The sequence below is a fragment of the Mus musculus genome, chromosome 2, assembly GCF_000001635.26.
Source record: "Mus musculus strain C57BL/6J chromosome 2, GRCm38.p6 C57BL/6J".
In the NCBI taxonomy this organism is placed as follows: domain Eukaryota; kingdom Metazoa; phylum Chordata; class Mammalia; order Rodentia; family Muridae; genus Mus; species Mus musculus.
In genome coordinates, this window is record NC_000068.7 from 175,353,838 (window position 1) to 175,361,003 (window position 7,166).

A 7,166-nucleotide genomic window follows, 5' to 3' on the forward strand; every position below is an offset into this window, starting at 1 on the left:
GCAGACCTAGTAGAATTACACCAGACTTCTCACCAGAGACTATGAAAACCAGAAGATCCTGGACAGATGTTATACAAACACTAAGAGAACACAAATGACACCCCAGGGTACTATACCCAGCCAAACTCTCAATTACCATATGTCTTAGTTAGGGTTTTACTGCTCTGAACAGACACCATGACCAAGGCAAGTCTTATAAAAAACATCATTTAAGTGGGGCTAGCTTACAGGTTCAGAGGTTCAGTCCATTATCATTAAGGTGGGAGCATGGCAGCATCCATGCTGTCATGGCGCAGGCAGAGCTGAGAGTTCTATGTCTTCATCCAAAAGCTGCTAGTGGAAGCATGACTTCCAGGCAACTGGGGTGAGAGTTTTAAGCCCACACCCACAGTGATACACCTACTCCAACCAGGTCACACCTATTCCAACAAGGCCACACCTCCAAATGGTGCCACTCCCTGGTCCAAGAATATACAAACCATCACACCATAGAAGAAGAAACCAAAGTATTCCATTACAAAACCAAAGTCACACATTATCTTTCCACGAATCCAGCCCTTCAAAGGATAATAAAGGGAAAACCCAAACACAAGGGGGAAATTATGCCCAATAAAAAGCAAGAAAGTAATCCTTCAACAAACCTAAAGGAAGATAGCAACAAGAACAGAATGCCAACTCTAGCAACAAAAATATAAGGAAGCATAATTACTGTTCCTTAATATCTCTTAAAATCAATGGACTCAATACCCCAATAAAAAGACATAGACTAACAGACTGGCTACATAAACAGGACCCAACATTTTGCTGCTTACAGGGAACGCATCTCAGGGAAAAATACAGACACTACCTCAGAATGAAAGGCTGGAAAACAATTTTCCAAGCAAATGGTCTGAAGAAACAAGCTGGAGTAGCCATTCTAATATCGAATAAAATCAACTTCCAACCCAAAGTTATCAAAAAAGACAAAGAGGGGCACTTCATACACATCAAAGGTTAAATCTTCCAAGAGGAACTCTCAATTCTGAATATCTATGCTCCAAATGCAAAGGCATCCACATTTATTAAAGAAACTTAAGATCCAAGCACACATTGCACCTCACACAATAATAATGGGAGAGTTCAACACCCCATTCTCATCAATGGACAGATCCTGGAAACTAACTAAACAGACACAGAGAAACTAACAAAAGTTATGAAAGAAATGAATTTAACAGATATCTACAGAACATTTTATCCCAAAACAAAAGGATATACCTTCTTCTTGACACCTCATGGTACCTTCTCCAAAATTGACCATATATAATCAATCACAAAAACAGCCTCAAAAGATACAAGATTATTGAAATTATCCCATGCATCCTATCAGATCACCACTGGACTAAGGTTGATCTTCAATAACAACATAAGTAATAGGAAGCCAACATTCAGGTGGAAGCTGAAAACAACACTCTACTCAAGGATAACTTGGTCAAAGAGGAAATAAGGAAAGACATTAAAGACTTTTTAGAGTTTAATGAAAATGAAGCCGCAACATAACCAAACTTATGGGACACAATGAAAGCATTCCTAAGAGGATCATACATCATGATCAATTAGGCTTCATCCCAGGGATGCAGGGATGGTTTAATATATGGAAATCCATCAACATAATCCACTATATAAACAAACTCAAAGACAAAAACCACATGATCATCTCATTATATGCTGAGAAATCAATTGACAAAATCCAACACCCATTCATGATAAAAGTCTTGGAAAGAGCAGGAATTCAAGTCCCATACTTAAAAATAATAAAAGTAATACATAGCAAACCAGTAGCCAACATCAAAGTAAATGGAGAGGAACTTGAACCAATCCCACTAAAATCAGGGACTAGACAAGGCTGCCCACTTTCTCCCTACCTATTCGATATGTACTTGAAGTCCTAGCCAGAGCAATTCGACAACAAAAGGAGATCAACGGGACATAAATTGGAAAGGACGAAGTCAAAATACCACTATTTGCAGATGATATGATAGTATATATAAATGACCCTAAAAATTTCACCAGGGAACTCCTAAACCTGATAAACAGCTTCAGTAGCTGGATATAAAATTAACTCAAACAAATCAATGACCTTTCTCTACACTAAGGATAAATAGGCTGAGAAAGAAATTAGGGACACAACACCCTTCTCAATAGTCACAAATAATACCTTGGTGTAACTCTAACTAAGGAACTGAAGATATGTATGATAAGAACTTCAAGTCTCTGAAGAAAGAAACCAGAGAAGATCTCAGAAGATGGAAAGATCTCCCATGCTCATAGATTGGCAGGTGCAGTATAGTAAAAATGGCTATCTTGCAAAAGCAATCTACAGATTCAATGCAATCCCCATCAAAATTCCAACTCAATTCTTCAATGAATTAGAAAGGGTAATTTGAAAGTTCATCTGAAATAACACAAAACCTAGGATAGCAAACTCTTCTCAATGATAAAAGAACCTCTGGTGGAATCACCATGCCTGACCTAAAGCTGTACTACAGAGCAATTGTGATAAAAACTGCATGGTAATGGTAGAGTGACAGGCAGGTAGACCAATGGAATAAAATTGAAGACCCAGAAATGAACCCACATTTGTTAAGCAGGGATGTTAAACTAGCTGAAACAGTTCTGAAGTTACCTTTTCTATAACATTTGGGTTTAACCTTGCTCTGCTTGCTCTGTCCCAGTCTGATCCTGAACTCAGGAATCTGTCTGCCTTTAAAAACATTAAAAAAAAAAAAAAGCTGAATGGGAGAATGGGATCTCCTGTGATCACCACTCCCTAAATCTCTTTATCTCCTTCCTTGGTATCTTTCTGACAAGTTAGCTACAAGACAAGTGCTTTTCTTCCTTTAGATTTGTGAAGACCCTCATGATTCAAATTGCATCATTATTTTTTGAGGAATTAACATGTTTTGAACCCATGTTTTTATATGTCTTTTCCAAGCTTTAAAGGGAAGTCCCAAAGGTCCCAGCATTTACCATTTTGCTGAAACATTAGCCACACCTTTGCCTCCTGGACTTGTGATCACCATGCAGTCATTAGCTTTAACTGGGAGGACATTGGACATTCCTTAAAGGAATATGTACATATTATTGTTTTGATTTGATTTGATTTGACTTGTTTTCTTTCTTTCTCTCTCTCTCTCTCTCTCTTTCATTCTTTCTTTCTTTCTTCCTTCTTTTCTCCTTCCAGAGATAGGCAAATTTCTGAGTTCAAGGCCAGCCTGAGTTCCAGGACAGTCAGGGCTATATATAGAAACCCTGTCTCAAAAAAAAAAAAATTTAAAAAAATTGAGCACCAACATCTAGGCACAATATTATTGGTAAAATAGTGCACCATTTAAACTGATTGGTCTTTAGGGAATGAGGTAACTAGAATGTCCCACATCTGAAGGTGTACAAAGGTCTATCCTGTGGAATGTGTCCCCACCCCTAGGTTGGTCCCTGCCCTGTGGTCTGAGGAATGTTAATGGCCTCTCCCTTCTGTAAGGGCAAGTGTTTCATGACCTTCCCAAAGTTCCTGAGCTGACCTTTTCAGGGTCATCAGCCTTTTTCAGCTTTTCCCTACTTCAACCACAGGAGTCCCTGACTTCAAACCATTGGATGGGTGCAAGTATCTGCTTAGTCAGCTGCTTGTTGGTCCTCTCAGGAGGCAGCCTTGCTAGGCTCCACCCTATAAGCACACTGTAGAATCAGTAACAGTGTCAGGCCTTGGAGACCCCCCATGAGAAGGATCCCAATTTGTTCTGGTCACTGAAACGCCTTCCCCTCAGTCTCTTTTCCTTTTTTGTCTCTGAAGTTCTATTAGAAAGGAACAATTCTGGGTCAGAATGTTTGACTTTTGGATGGCAATCCCATCCGTCCATGTAATGTCCAGTCATTATACTGTAGGTGGATTCTACATGTTCCCTCTCCCCATTGTTGGTCATTTCATCTATGGTCCCTCCCTTTGTGTCTTGGGATTCTCTCACCTCTACCAGGACTTTAGTACAATCTAGAGATCAAGCTTCCTTGATGATGATGACTAATCATTTTGATGTTTTCTAAAGCACTTAGTATAACAGCCTTTTTTAATACACAGAGAAACCTTTGCATGTGGAAGGTTATACATGTGGTTACAGCATCTTCCCAAATTTTGATGTGAGAAGGAAGCAACAAAAATACCTTTGACAATCAAACATATTCATCTGACTCTATGATTCATTTTGAGCAGAAAAACTTGATCATTGGAATTTCTTTAGAAATATTTTTGGGAATTCCTTTCCAGTACAAATATTTGAATGAAATTCTGCACACAATTGGTGGTATTTGATGAACATAAAGCATTTAAAATACAATGTCATGAGCAGGGTCATGAGGTAGAACTATGTCAAGTTTTCTCAGAAACCACCAAATTGATTTTCAGAGTGGTTGTATAAGTTTATAATCCTAACATCAATGAAGGAGTGTTCTCCTTGCTTCCCATTCATGCCAGTATGTGTAATCTTTTGAGTTTTTTGATCTTAACCATTATGATGGGTATAAAATGGAACCCCAGAGTTGTTTTGACTTGCATTTCTCTGATGAGTAAGGGCTTTGAACATTTCTTTTTTTTTCCAAAAACAATTTTTATAGATATTTTCTTCATTTACATTTCAAATGCTATCCCCAAAGTACCCTATACATTCCCCACGTCCTGGTCCCCAACCCACCCACTCCCACTTCTTGGTCCTGGCATTCCCCTGTACTGGGGCATATGATCTTCACAATACCGAGGGTGTCTCCTCCCATTGATGGCCGACTAGGCCATCCTCTAATACATATGCAACTAGAGGCATAGAGCTCTTGGGGTTACTGTTTAGTTCATATCGTTGTTCCTCCTATAGGGTTGCAAACGCCTTTAGCTCCTTTAGTACTTTCTCTAGCTCCTTCAGTAGGGGCCCCATATTCCATCCAATAGATGTCTGTGAGCATACACTTCTGTATTCCCAGGCATTGGCATAGACTCACAATAGAGAGCTAAGTCAGGGTCCTGTCAACAAAATCATCCTGAGTGAGGTAACCCAATCACAAAAGAACTCACTGATATGCACTCACTGATAAGTGGATATTATCCCAGAAACTTAGAATACTCAAGATAGAATTTGCAAAATACATGAAACACAAGAAGAAGGAAGACCAAAGTGTGGACACTTCGCCCATCCTTAGAATTGGGAACAAAACACCCATGGAAGGAGTTACAGAGACAAAGTTTGGAGATGAGATGAAAGGATGGACCATCCAGAGACTGCCCCACCCGGGGGTCCATCTCATAATCATCCACCAAACACAGACACTATTGCATATGCCAGCAAGAATTTGATGAAAGGACCCTGATATAGCTGTTTCTTGTGAGGCTATGCCAGTGCCAGGCAAACACAGAAGTAGATGCTCACAGTCAGCTATTAGATGGAAAACAGGGCCCCCAATGGAAGAGCTAGAGAAAATACCCAAGGAGCTGAAGGGGTCTGCAACCCTATAGGTGGAACAATAAAATGAACTAACTACTACCCCCAGAGTTCATATCTTTAGCTGCATATGTAGCAGAAGATGGCCTAGTCGGCCACCATTGGGAAGAGAGGCCCCTTGGTCTTCCAAGCTTTATATGCCCCAGTACAGGGGAAACACCAGAGCCAAGACATGGGAGTTGGTGGGTAGGGGAGCATGGGGGGAGGGGGGAAGCAACGTTTAGGGGACTTCCGGGATAGCATTTGAAATGTAAATAAAGTAAATACCTAATGAAAAATTGGAAGGAAAAAAAAGTCTTTCACCAGGGATTGACTGTTGAACGTATTGGAGAGGTTGGCTATTTTACCTTCAATTTTTGGTGTCAATGGCAAGTGCTGTTCTCTGTCTCTTATGGAGGCACCATCCAAATTTTTTGTTCTCTTTGTTGCCATATGACAATGTTTCTTGTTTTTTCTCTTTGTTGAAACAATTGTGCCTAAATGAGTTCTAATATTACATGGATATGTTTAGCTTTTCTGTTTTTAGGGACTGTCTCTCAGTTTTATACATTATGTTACACAGAAGACTTCGTTTTCTTCACTATGAGTATTTTCTGTATATCCATTTGATAATATCTGACAACAAATAGGTTCTTAATGTAGGTGTGAGTATTATTTTATTTAACACTTTTGCTTAGTTATTACTCAGTTTTCCGGTGACTTCATACTGTCAGAAAGCTGGTGTTTCTATGATAAGCATTCGTCAGATTGAAATACTATTTATTGTGTACTATGACCAATGCTCAAGAAAAATACAGAAAATTAATAAACAGAAATTTGAGGTATATGAGCCTAGATAATGACTTAATTAATTTGTTTTTAATAGATTTTCAAATGTTAAAATGGCATTTGTGGGCTGGAGAGATGGCCCAGTGGTTAAGAGCACTAACTGTTCTTACAGGCATCCTGAATTTAGTTCCCAGCAACCACATGGTGCCTCCCAACCATCTGTAATGGAATCCAATGCTCTCTTTTGGTGTGTTTGAAGACCACTATGGTGTACTCATTTACATAAAATAAGTAATTAAATCTTTAAAAAATGGCCAAAAAAAAAAGAGAACTGAATGATCCTTTCAGTCCACTAACCCCCTTTCAATAGAATAAAAGAGAATACAATACAAAAAAGATTCAAGATACAAGGACCAGCTTTGAGGACAACTGCAGGAAGGTAGTGGCATTTGTAGGAAAGAAGCTATTTTGGGGCTGGAGAGATGGCCCAGCAGTTAAGAACACTGACTGTTCTTTTGAAGGCCTTGAGTTCAAATCCCAACAACCACATGGTGGCTTGCAGCCTTCTATAATGACATCTGACATCCTCTACTGGGGTGTCTGAAGACAGGTACAGTGTACATACATAAAAATAATAAATAAATCTTTTTTTATTTTTTTTAAAAAAGAAGCTATGTATGCAGGAGGTGACACAGCTAGAGGAGTGGGGTTACCTAAGACCTTAGAGTCAGGGCAATTTCATCATAATCTCAAATTGCTGAACAAGAAGCTGTAAGTTTTTGTGTTTTCCCTGCTGAATTTTGGTCTTGTTTGGTCTGTTCATTCTTTCCTATCCTCTGACTTTTTTCTGGTAAGGTGTGTTTTATTATAACACTGTATGTTGGA